The 13682-nt window shown below is 46.3% G+C and overlaps 1 protein-coding gene across 9 annotated transcripts in view; it reads right to left on the bottom strand.

Moving 5' to 3' along the window:
• Nucleotides 1-13682, bottom strand: part of MSI2 (musashi RNA binding protein 2) — a 433947-nt gene that overhangs the window by 320556 nt on the left and 99709 nt on the right. The window lies entirely within an intron of this gene.

Here is a 13682-nt window from a genome sequence, read left to right as displayed (position 1 = left end):
CTAATTTTTTGTATTTTTAGTAGAGAAGGGGTTTCACCGTGTTGACCAGGATGGTCTCGATCTCTTGACCTCGTGATCCACCCGCCTCGGCCTCCCAAAGTGCTGGGATTACAGGCGTGAACCACCGCGCCCGGCCTGCAGGTAGGGATTTAAGATGCTCTGGTTTTCTTTCCACTGATCACCCTTAACAAGCCTCCAGGGAGGGGCCCAGGAGCTGGGTCTGCTGTTCCTAATTTACAGGAAAAGCCTGAGGCAGCTTTGAGGAAAGGGGCTATTCTGGCCCAATGGGGCAGGCCATGGAAGCAAAGGCCTCTCTAAGGCCCAAGACTCTTCCTGAATCCTCAGCCAAGACAACAACATCACAAAGAACAACCGTATATTAACTGCTCACAACATACACCTCATTCCGTTCAGCTGAGATCCCCTCAGACGGGAAGCGGATGGGAGACACTCCAGACCTCACCCAACCACTGAGTTAATATTCCACTCATATCTCCTGATACAACTTAAAATTTGGAAAAAAAAAATTTTTTAATCACAATTCAGAAAAACACACCCACACATCTTGTTCACTAAGCATGAAGCCATTCCCCTCATCGCAGCTCCGTCTGTGCTCTCCAACAGACAGTGGAAGAGAAAGAAATGTCATTTTCATACCAAAATGCTGCCTCATTCTTCCCCTACAGGGCCCCTACCTGGGTGTGTGTTTGCAAGTCTAATTTAGATATCACTATTTGAATATACTTTCGAGCTTGGAAAACAAGCCAATAGTTCAGAGGAGCCAAGGCAAACTCAATCTGACAGCCACAGCCCTGATGCCTGCCAAGTCTGATTGACTAGTTGGATATATTTAGATAGGAGAGAGGAGGGGGCTCAAACACTGTTGTGCCTCTGAACTCAAGAATACTGTGTTGGTAACGACAGACTAGCAAATAAACAGCCAACAGCCATTCAGCCACATCATCTGGTATCCCAGGCACAGGATCCTCGCCTCCGTAAATTACGTGGAATTTCAAAAGCCACCCACGCTATCGCAAAAAATAAATAAATAAATAACAGGCAATTAGAAAGGGTTCTGCCATGGCATTCCCTACCGTTACTTGTTAGAAATAAACAAACAAATAAGTAAATATGCTCTGTTCCTTGGCTGTCCCCAGCTCCTCGCTCCTCCCCTTTGCTTTCCTGTTCCAGGATAAACCCTAGGAAGCAAAGACAAGGCCAAGGGTACCCAGTGCGGTCCTAAGCCCTGGCTGCTTTTTTTCTTTTGTTGAGACAGAGTCTTGCTCTGTCGCCCAGGCTGGAGTGTAGCGGCGAGATCTCGGCTCGCTGCAACCTCCACCTCCCAGGTTCAAGCGATTCCCCTGCCTCAGTCTCCCGAGTGGCTGGGACCACAGGTGCGTGTCACCACACCCTGCTAACTTTTTGTATTTTAGTAGAGGCGGGGTTTCACCATGTTGGCCAGGATGGTCTCGATCTCCAGACATCGTGATGAACCCACCTAAGCCTCCCAAAGTCCTGGGGTTACAGGTGTGAGCCACTGTGCCTGGCCGGCTGCTGCTTTTGCAAAGGTTCTGTTGTAAACTTGGCCCTCTCCACCTCTAACTACTACATGTGTAAAAATAAAAAGTTAGGGATTGTCTCTAATTCTTTCTTTCAAGGGTTGGAAGCTTAGGAGTAGGACATGATCAGAGCTTGAATTACAGAATGTGTCTCCAAACCTCCACATCATTCAAACACGTGATCCCTTCAGGGGAGGGAAGAGGTGTGAGAAGGGCCCAGGCTCGGGGAGACAGATGCTCTGCAGCACAAAACCCCAAACCACCAGTGGTCTCGGACCTGGGGACAGCAGATTTACCTTCAGTCCACCTCAACTTCCCCAACTGAAAAGTGGGGACAGTAATAGCCAACGCGGGGCGTGTGGCTCCTGCTTATAATCCCAGCATTTGGGGAGGCTGAGACGTGTGGGACTGCTTGAGCTCAGGAGTTCAAGAGCAGTCTGGCAACATAGCAAGACTCTGTCTCTGCTAAAAATACAAGAAAATCGCCTGGCATAGTGCACACCGGTGGTCCCAGCTATTCGGGAGGTTGGGGTGGGAGGATCCCTTGAGCTCAGGGAGGCAGAGTTGAAGTGGGCTGCTATCACGCCCACTGCATCCAGCATGGGTGACAGAGTGAGACTCTGTCTCAAAAAAAAAAAAAAAAATCCAATAATGGGAAGATTCCTTGACTGAGACTCCACGACGTGCCACAATCTGTAGAAGACGCTGAGATATGTCTAGGAATAAAGCAAGAGTCAGATAAGATGGGCTGCATAAGGGTCTGAGGAGCACAGGAACACTGTCTAGTAAGTGCACAACCGTGGAAGCTTGTCTCCCAGGACAACAGCCTCTGTTTGCTAGCTGCCAGCCTTTCTCACGCCATCTCCTCCCCGACGAGGCCTCCCATTGGGTGTTCTAGTACACAGAGCCGTGAGCTCACTATCCCCTCTGCCAAGAAGGCTCCTCCCATCCCTCCTGATTTAACCTAGCTCATGCTAAGTCATTTCTCAGAGAAGCCCTCCTAATGTCTCCCAGTAGACATTCCCAGGTCACCCTCTACCCTGCCTCCAGAACACCCTTCTCAAGTTGTACTGATACAGCTACTCAAGGAAACAGGGCGGTATCTGTTCCCCACACTTTCCCGTGAGCTCACGCGGGCAGGAATAGAGTCTTCCTTCGCCACTGAATTTCCCCTTAGCATTTAGAAAAGCTAAGGTTACCTAATGCATATTTGTTGATAGAACAAACGAATGGATGAAATAACTATTTACAGGAGGTAGCTCAGATGTGCTCAACAGCCTGTCCTGCAGCTAAAAACATCCTGTATCACAGAACTAGTCCCAAAGGAAGACATGTTAAAAAAAAAAAAAAAAAAAAAAAAGCACTGTGCCTCAGTTTTCTCATCTGCAAAATGACGTTCTGGTAAACGCTCAAGATCCTCAGATTTTCTTTAAAATGAAATCTCAACACAGGATGCATTTCTCTGCATATGACTGGATCGTTGGAGACAGCAAGTATTTTCTTATGAAATAAAAGTAAGTTAGCTGGGTATCTACTATTAACAGACAGGAAGCCAGGTCTGCAAAACAGAGGTTTTTGTTGAGTGTGGTTTTTATTTTTTTAAAGGATAAATAAATTGAGACTTTTGTTTTGGGTAAAAATCCTGTGCCATGGAGGAAGAAAGCCAGCAATGCTAAAAAGGAAAATGAAAAAAAAAAAAAAAAATGAATAAATAAATAACCCAGCCATCTCTGAGCAACACATCCGGGTTAGCAGAGCAGAAAAGGACACACAGGCCTAAAGAAATGCTATTGTTTCTGTATTTAGGACAAGACTCAATCCCAAAAGGGAGCTTTGGGATCACAGGAAAAGGAGCCGGAGGTGTTTCCCACTAAACATTCCGGACCCAACCCTAGGCTTCCAGAATGTCATCTGGGAGAGTGATGTCACTTTCTTCTTACAGAGATGCACGAGCTGGAGAGGGGAAAGGGGACTTCCTGGAGGTGACGGTTACTGTATGGATGGAAAACAGGCTGGAAGGCAAGCCCATTAGAGAAGCAGAACTTTAATTTATCAATTAGACGCCATCTGTGGATTGTGTTCCTTGAAATAATTGTTGAATTTGACAATGCATTGCAGCTTTACAAAGTTTCTGCCATCCTTGATGTCGTTTAATTAAATTTCTGCACTTAACTTTGATTGCACTGAAAGCACTGATGCCTTCCACAGATTGAGTTCCTCGGCCACCTGCTGTGTTGGAGCCAAGTGCATTTCCAGAGCGGGGGGGGGGGGAAATATGTATTTTATTTTATTTGAAGTCATGTCTTTTCTCAGCCTTCATCCATAGGGAAGCAAAACTCCTGCTGCACAGGAGGGGTTGTGTCTCCAAACCCAGCCAGCCCAGCCTTCTGGCCCCTCACCACCTACATGAGGTCTTTCTGTTCTTTTATTGTGTCTCACAGAGAGGGCTAACAAAACCACCCCAGACGGTCACAAAACGCAGAGGAGTGGCTTAAAATAGAACACAGTAATTATCACATAAAGCAACCAAGAACACGGGTTTCAGATGGGAGCTGCTTCTAGGCAGCTCACCTAGAAGGAAAACGCAGGTCAGCACAGGGACACAGCCCCATACCCGGGAGGCGGCCTGGGACCTGAAGACCACATTAGCAGGCCAATACTGACACAGCAGCCTGGGCAGTGCTGTATTTTTCAAAGGACATCTAAGATGAGGGCAATCCTCACCTGTCTGGCTTAAGAGAGATATTAACCCCACCCACAGAAAGCTTCCCATCAGCCTTCATTTATTGTGTTTTGTTGTTTTTGCTTGTTGTTGTTGTTTGGGACAGAATCTCACTCTGTCACCCAGGCTGGAGTGCAGTGGTGCCAACTCAGCTCACTGTAACCACCTCCCAGGCTCAAGTGATTCTCGTGCCTCAGCCTCCTGAGTAGCTGGGATTATAAGCGTGAGCCACCACACTCGGCTAATTTTTGTATTTTTTAGTAGAGACAGGGTTTCTCCATGCTGGCCACACTGGTCTTGAACTCCTGAACTCAAGTGACCTGTCCACCTCAGTCTCCCAAAGGGCTGGGATTACAGGTGTGAGTCACCATGCCCAGCCTATTATGTTTTTACAGTGGTAAAATACAGGTAACATTTAAAAAGCCACTCTTTCTGTCACAGAGCTCTTTCTTCGTCATAGAGCTCCCTACTCCCTTGTGACATCACTCACACAAATAAATGTGCTAAGTGACATCACAAGGGGGTGGGGAGCCCTATGGATTTGACTACTCTAGGAAGCTCATGTAGGCGGAGTCATAATCTCCCTTGTAACAAACAGGCTGGTTTCACTTAGCACATCTCCCAGGTCCATCCACGTTGCAGCATGTATCAGAATCTCCTTCCTTTTTTAAGCTGATACTATTTAATTGTATGTCTATCACATTTTGTTGATCCATTCCTGTGACAATGGACATCTGGGTTATTTCCACCTTTTGGCTATTCTGAATAACGCTGCAATGCATGTGGGTATACACATATCTATTCAAGTCCCTGCCTTCAAATCTCTAATGTATAGAACCAGAAGTAGAACTGCTGATCATCCAGTCCATCTACGTTTGATTTCTTGAGGAACTGCCCTCAAGAAATAAAGCGGCTACACCATTTTACATTCCCATCAGCAACACATAAGGTTTCAACAGCCTTCATTTTTAAATGGAAACTTTAGAATCATAATCCATGCACTTGGGTTGAACATAGCATCTCCCGACTTTCCTTTCATACAAATACTCCATGAGTGGCATTATATGGAGACGAGCACTTTGGTATGGATTTTTTTTCAAGTAGAAAATATCAGAGGGGTGGCATGTAAAAAAAGAAAAGAAAGAGGGAAAGGCACAGCTCACAGACATAAAGAATAAATCTGGCACTTTTTTTTTTTTTTTTTTTCCTAGAACCACATGGCTCCTCCAACTCAAAGCCTCAAGTTCAAAAGATTTACGGACTAAGACTTCAGAACTATAAAATAAAATTCTCAGAAAATGCTGTTGCAACAGCCGATGGATCATTACAACAGCCACTTAGCAAGCCATAAACTCACTGGGCAAACAGAATTGGGTCTGATATTAATTTCCACAATGGGAGGATAACTAGAGATAAGTTACTTCACCATCTCTCCCTTCTCTGATCATCTGGTGAGTCTGCATTGCAGGAACGCCAGAGGATCCTTCATTTAGGGAATGAAGCCGGCAGTTCCCTCAAATCTAAGCAAAGACAAGATTTCCCATACTCAACACTATCACAGAACAAAATGGAAGTGTAAATAGAAATATATGTTTAATTTAAATGTCTGGGCCCAGCTCTGTTTCTACAAACTGCAATTTGGTTCCACATTCACTCCCTGGCAACTGGAAGCCAATCTCATTTTGTTTACAAAGATAGTGCCCATGGCTGGGTTCCATGCAGTCCCATGACCCATTCACACAGTTCTTAGTTCCAGAAGGAAAAGTCAAGATCACGGGCCAACAAGGTATACGCCTTTCCTAAAAGCCAACTATCCCAATCCCAGAGACAAGTTCTGGCTTTTCCAGGAGATCTCGGTTTTATGGATGTTCTAGATTTTGACCACGATAATTTGTAGAAATGTGTAAGGAAATAGAATTCCACTGTTCTATCTCTGTAAGCCTGACCATACATCTATATAAAACCATCCAGGACAGCGCTTTTATGTTAGGTCACGTGTTCCAATTGTGGGTTCAGAAAGTACAGTTGATGCTTGAACAACACAAGTATAAACCGTGCCAGTCCACTCATACATGGATTTCTTTTCTACCTCTGCACCCGAGACAGCAAAACCATTCCTCTTCTTCCTCATCAGCCTACTCAATGTGAAGATAGTAAGTATGAAGTCCTTTATGATAATCCACCTCCACTTAAAGAATAGTAAATATGTTTTCTCTTACTTATGATTTTCCTTTTTCTTTTCTTTGAGACAGGGTCTTGCTCTGTCGCCCAGGCTAGAGTGCAGTGGCATCATCTTGGCTCACTGCAACTTCTGCATCCCGAGTTCAAGTCATCCTCCCACCTCAGTCTCCTGAGTAGCTGAGACAACAGGCACGATCCACCATGTCCAGCTATTTTTTTTTTGTAGAGACAGGGTTTCCCCATATTACTACAAAACTGGTCTCGAACTCCTGAGCTCAGCCCATCTCCCCACCTTGGCCTCCCAAAGTCCTGGGTTTACAGGCATGAGCTACTGTGCTCAACCATGATGTTCTTAATAACATTTTCTTTTCCTTAGCTTACTTTGTTGTAAAAATGCAGTACATAATACATATAGAAAGCACGTGTTAATCAACTGTTGATGTTATCAGTAGGCTCTAGTCGATGGTAGGCTAAGTAGTTACATTTCAGGGTAGTCAAAAGTTATACTCAGAGTTTTGACTGCCTGGGGTGGTGGGGGGTGCCTAACCCTTGAGTTGTTCAAGGGTTAACTATACATTAACTGTGCACAGTATACAGCCCATTCAGTTCAGCTTGGCTCCCTTCAGAAAGAAAGCAGATGAGAGAGACTCCTGACCTCCCCATATTCCGAGTTAATATGCCACTTGTTACAATCCATAGCAAATTTTATGGACAAGTTATAACAGTCACAATCAAGCAGCTCACACAGAAATCTGCATCTTCACCTTAACCGTGTGGCACCTACGCATCCCATCATTAGCCTCTGCTGAGTGAATATTAAGTCGTATGGAGGTACGAAGGGTCAATTATATCACCAAATGAAGAAAAGGGAAGACACTTGTCCTGGCTTCTGGTTCTGTCTTAAATTAACTTTTAATACTGAACAAAATGTTATATTCGCTCTTCCCATATTCTAAAAATTTTTCTTCTGTGGAAGCAATAAGATATTTTTAAAATTTAATAGAACTAAGAAACTGTAGAAGAATCACTCCGTGGGCATAACACCTAGTTCTAACATTTTCATTTTCTCTTCATGGGTTCACATGAACATTTGGAAACACTGCCCACCTCGGTGCTACCAGATTAAACTAGTTGAGATGCTGTGGCCCTCATGGGCCTGGAGAGCATCTGGGGACAAGAGACAAGTCAGCTGTGCGGCTAAAAGTGGAACTTGGAGCCCTTGGGCAGCCCCAGTGAAGCCAAAACCCTACTCAGCAGGGGAGGGACCCTAAACCAACGGCTGAGTAGCCTCTCCTGAAGCACAGAGGCTTGGAGAAGTTAGGAAGAGGCAAAACTGTTCAAGAGAAAAAGTTTCACCCATTATGCCCTGGGGCCTCAAGCCCTCCAAGAAGTGAGGCAGGGTATAAAATCCACCAATATACAAATTAAACACACAAGCACTAGCATGTGGCCACAGCCCAGCTCCTTCCCTAAATCCTAAAACTGCAGTCTAAGAAAGACCCAGGCTTGCTCCAGGTAGCTGCAGACATCTGGCTTCTAAAGCCCTCATCATAACAGAACATGGGTGCAGCCCCCGGGGCCACCTTGCCTGCTTAGAGCAGCCACTCCCTCACCATGTGTGAAAGCACAGAGCTTTCTGGAACACCAGGTCTACGACACTTCTCTAGTGCCAAACCCTGGGACAGCTGAGGATTTTGTGAGAAATAAGATAGAGGGCCAGCCTCCCTGAGTTGCCTGTGAAGAGTCTCCAGATTACCCCACATCACCAAAAAAGGTGCTGAGTGACGTCACAAGGGGTGGGGAGCTCAGCATAGTGGGTGACAGGCTAAGACAGCAAATAGGAGAAATTAAAAACTATATTTATTACAAAAGAAAGCAGAGTGAGCCAACCATAAAGGAAATGGTAACAGGGTCACCAAGGGCTCACAGGTTTCCGCCAGGCCCTCAACAATTGGGATTTTCCAAAGGGAAACAGCAATGCCGGCTGTAGCTCCCAGGACCCTCTGGGTTGGGGTGTCGTCACTTTACCTCAGCCACTGGATGGCAGATGCAATTCCTCTACCCATGACTGGGGATAAACTTTGCCTTCAAGTGCTCCTAGTAATGCCGCTACCAGCATTTACGCAGGGCTCACTCACACAGCCTTGTCAGGGAGGCAGTACTGGGACATCCATTTTGTAGATGATGAAACTGAGGCTCCAACAAGTAAGTCTTCGCCCCAGAATTACAGACGTTGGTAACTGGACGTGGAACCCTTGTCTTTCTGACTTTAAGACCCATGCTCTTAACTATCAGTCAGCCTATTCCATCTCCCTTACAGCTGAATTCAGTAATAAGATTTAAATGCCCACACTGAGTTGGAACAAAGATGTGCCACCATGAGACCCGGAAAGCTTGATGGGCTGGCTCTCAGCAGGGATGCGCCCCACCCCTTCACCCCAAGCAGTGGGAGCTAAGGGATTTGGGGAACCAGGAAGAGCGGATAAGATGGAAGACCATTCCTCCAGGAATGGCTGGAGAGAGAAGGAGCAGCTGCCGCTGGGATGGCAGGGCCGCCTGCGCACGTGCTCTGCTGAACAGTTTCCATTCTCCCACCCAAGTTCTGCCTGACAATGGCCTCAAGCAACTTTGTGGGTGAACAGAGCTGCCCTCTATAACACCAATCTCTGAGTATGAGGAATACCCCCTCAGAAGGCCCTAGCAACATTTCATCTTTGATTTCGCCTACAATCTTCTTGACCATATTTATGTTTCAACATGTACAACACTTTAGGTACAGTCACATCTATAAAACTGTTAGAAGTGCAATGAAAATCAGCACTTCTTTTATTTGTCCTAAAATTATTTTCCTCAAACCTGGTACTTGTGGTTTTCATGGACTTTGCGTGACCTTCTGTCTTTTAACTTCACTGGGCTGTTTCGTCTGCACAATGAGAACTTTGATCTTATCAAATCTCCAAGGCCCCCTCCAAACACTAATGATTAGGATCCTACATCCCATATTCACCTTTCTAATACATCACTTTGATACTCTAACCTCTCCAATATCACTTTTCCAAAAGATCCTTATACTAGAGGTGACTTTCTGGGACACCATTAGTCCTTAAGATGCCTTTGCGTGAATTAGAAAAAGACGCTTTCTTCCTTCCTTCAAATGCACACAGCCTGGCCTCAGAGCCTTAAGTCATTCAATGTGTTGCCTGGAGAGCCCTTAACCTTAAACACCATTGCAATATTCAGAAGTGCCAACCAACTTTAGCCTATGACTGCAACCACCCCAGAGAAAAATGCCTGAAGGAGTCATTCTGGTTTTGCAGGTACAAATACTGTCCATAAACACCACACACACACACACACACACACACACACACACACACACACACACAGAGAGAGAGAGAGAGAGAGAGAGAGAGAGAGAGAGAGAGAGAAACCCACAAAGATCTTTTTCTTCTTCCCTCTGCCCTCAATTTTTCACTGATGCCTTTCTTCAGGGGCAAACAGTTGCCAAGGTCTATAACTGCAAGCTTTGCAACTCCCCTTGGGAGCCAAGCCTGCCAAGTGTGGGTACCTCAAATAGCATCCCCCAAAGCTGTGGGGTTCACTGAGTATGATTCAAGATAGAAGCAGGAAAGCATGCGTGTGACCACAAGACCTCAGAAAGGAGATGGGGCTGTCCAGGGGTCCTGGGTGGATGATGAAGTCACTAAAGTCAAAGGTAAGGCCAAACCAAGACTCCGTCAAGAGAAGCAACAGAGCACCTTCGCTCATCAAATAAGAAAAAGATTAATTTATTCATCGGAGCAGTAGCATTTCTCCCTTGAGTATTTTCTCTTCCTATTTACTGATCAAATCTTTGTGAATGAAAGCACAATCCTCTTACTGGATCAAGAAAGACACATACACAAAAGCCCCTCAACCGAAAAATCAAGTCGGGCAGGTCACGATTCCACCTTTATGTGAACAGGATGCAGCCACAAAGGCCTGGATAGGGAGCTGGTGGCACAGCTCCCACCAGCGTCATCGTTAATAAGTAAGCAGCAGCGGCCTGTGCAAAGCTCTCCTCGCCCTGGCAGGCGCACTGACCAGGACTGAGCAGGCACGACCCACCGGTGCCAAGAAATCACAAGGTGTAGGGCAGGGCAGGAGGGAGGGGGAGGGGTCTGTGTGCCGCCGAATGAAACTCAAGTGGCTGGGTCCAGCTCTGCAGGCCAGAAGCTCTAACAGGCCCCTTCTATACCGCAACACCCACTTCCTAATGGTGCTCTTCCCACCGGCGGTAGACCTTGACTCTGGGTGGCCTTGGGGGTCCCCGTACCATGCAGAAACTGTCACTCGGGTGACCAGAAGTTCAGAAACAGGGGTTGCAGCCTCCTGGGTCTGCAGTTCTTGGCTGCCCCGAGAGGCGGTTCCTCTACTTGGGGAGAAAGCAGGGCCTTTGTGGCAGTGAACAAGGCTGTCCTCAAGGAGAAACGGGGCCAGACCTGCTTTGTTTTCTCAGGAAGGCCTGAATCATTAGGGAGAGAGCAAGCTCTCCAGCACACAAGATGAAAACAAATCAGCCCTGAAAACTGGGGAAGGGTCTACTGAATGGGCCCTGGGCAGCTGGCCGGGGAGGTGCCATGCTGGAGCGCCTCAACGGGTCCAAAATAACCACGCCAATTTGCACACGAATAAGCAAACACAAAACCCCAAAGCGAGGACATTCAAAACCGAAAGCAGCTGCTAATCACCTGTTTTAATTTTTTTTTCTTAAATTAGCTGCAACTAAGAATTTTCAAACTCTCAAGTACAATACACAGCTTAACATTTTCATACACCTGTAAAACCAGTAAGTTAAATCCCATTACAAAAGACTCCGACTTATAAAGGAGCAGTTCAAATACAGTTCTTATCAAATATAAACAATGGAAAATGATTTAGGCATAGAACATCAGTCACTGGAAATTAACATTTGAAAAAAAATTTTTACATAAAAACCATCTGTGTATTGAGATGGTGCACTCTGCTAAACCACAGGCCTAATTAGGGAACTAGGAACCAAGGCACCACAGAGCAATGCATTAAGTTTTGTGTGGTTTTTTCTTTGGGGGAGGGGGGATTTGCTGAAATCTTATCAATACAGTGTTGTTCTTTCTTCTCTGCAAATCTAAAATGATGTCGATGTCAAATTGCTAAGAGTGCTTTTGGCTGACAAAATACAACTTGTCTTAATCTGGGGTGGTTCTCCCTGCAGGCATCCCCACCCAAAGATATCTGCTTAAGAGTCCAACCAGGGCATCAAAGTTTTCAAGAAGATAAAAATGAAGAAACACGCCTACCAAAAAAGAAGTTATGCAAAGAGGCGCGATTTGGTACGTATGGGTAGCAAGGTCCAGAATTAAATAAAACACCTTTCTTTCCCCGTCGTTCTCTTCCCTAAGCAAAAGATTTTTAAAAGGCCAATTAGTGGCTTTCATCTAAATGCCACATTACATCTTTCAAAGTACTTGGTGGATCTCTTAGTTGATGCACCCAGCAACTCAGTGACGTAAAGATAAGGAAAGTAGTCTTAGAAAGGTTGAGTGGCACATCCAGGGTCACAAAGCAAGTTATTAAGAGGCAAGCCAGAACCTGGAACCAAGCCAGGCCCTGCCTGCCCCATGGCCTCTCAAAATAGCATTGCCAGAACAAGGGAGGGGGTTTGGCCCAGCCCTCAGAGCAAAAGAATCATGTGGTCATGATCAATGGTAACCACGGAAATCAGCATATGATTGTAATTCTTCAGGAGTCTGTGCCGGGTGGGTAAAGATACAGGTTCCATTTGAGTTTTGGCATGCATCCCTAACAGAAAGGCCCAAAGCAATAAAGGAAGAGAAAAATAAAGGAGACCAAAGAGGACAGACTAACGCTGGACCCACACGGTTCTGTCTGTTCAGCACCCCTGTCTTCAGGGAACCTACCCAGTTCCAAAGGACTCTCAATCAGAGACTGGTCCAAGGACTGGACCTGTGACCTAAGCAAGGCCAATCACGGAACTTCCCTGACAGTGATATGCAACTGCTGAAAGAAAGCAGTACTGTTCCATGGGAGCCGCCAAGCTCGTATGTGTGTCCAGGATCCTGACAGCCACTTCTCCAACTCATGGAAAACATTTACGTGCAAATGCAGTGAATGAGGCCAACCCATAGAGAAGAGGAGAGGAGAGATGAGGGACAGAGAGAGCCATGTTGACATCACTGGAGCCCTGGAAACAGCTGTGACAAAGCCAGGAAAACTCCTGGACCTTACAGTTATATGGGCCAACGTATGTTCTTTTCTCCTCGGGCTCTTTTGAGTGGGGTCATTTGAAACCAAAAGGATCCTGGCTTATGACACAGAAGACGATCTTAAACATATGCTAGTCACAGACTCCACATTTTCAGACTATCTTTATGTTCAACACTCAGTTTTCTGACCCCATAAAACCACCTCTCCTCTTGCCTTCTAGAATCTACACTCTGCCCAGCAGCTAGAGAGATTGTCTCCAACAGTTAATCATACGGCATCATTCTCTGGCTGCTCGAATCCTTCCAACAATGTCCCATCGCAAGCTCCTCTGTATTAATACAAGCTTCCAGGCTCCTCATATGTGGCCCCTGCCTCCCTCCTCAAACTCCTCTCCCACCCCTTCCGCATCACACCCTCTCTGCTCTCACCTGCACTTCCTGCGGGTTCACACGCATCAAGCTTGCTCCTGCCTCAAGACGTTGCATCTGCTGCTGCCTCACCTAAAGTTCTGGTGTCCATTCCCGCCCTTAGTTCAGATCTCTACCCAAATATCACCTCCCAGACAGACAGCCCTTAAACACCCCTCCCCCACCTGGAATCAATTTAATATTTACTTATCATTTCTCTTAGAATGTAAGCTCTCCTAGGGCACTGACCTTGAACATCCTGTTCACTTCTTCCCCTCCCCCTTCCCCCTGCCCCGAGATGGAGTCTCGCTCTGTTGCCCAGGCTGGAGTACAGTAGCACGATCTCAGCTCATTGCAACCTCTGTCTCCCAGGATTCTCCTGCCTCAGCCTCCTGAGTAGCTGGGATTATAGGCACACGCCACCACACCCAGTGTTTTTAGTAGAGATAGGGTTTTACCATGTTGACCAGGCTGGTCTCGAACTCCTGACCTTGTGATCCACCCACCTCAAGCTCCCAAAGAGCTAGGGCTGCAGGCATGAGCCACCACGCCCAGCCCATCCTGTTC

The sequence above is a fragment of the Cebus imitator genome, unplaced genomic scaffold (assembly GCF_001604975.1).
Source record: "Cebus imitator isolate Cc_AM_T3 unplaced genomic scaffold, Cebus_imitator-1.0 Scaffold115, whole genome shotgun sequence".
NCBI lineage: Eukaryota > Metazoa > Chordata > Mammalia > Primates > Cebidae > Cebus > Cebus imitator.
The sequence above is the reverse complement of the archived record's forward strand: the minus strand, read 5'-3'. Positions and strand labels throughout refer to the sequence as shown.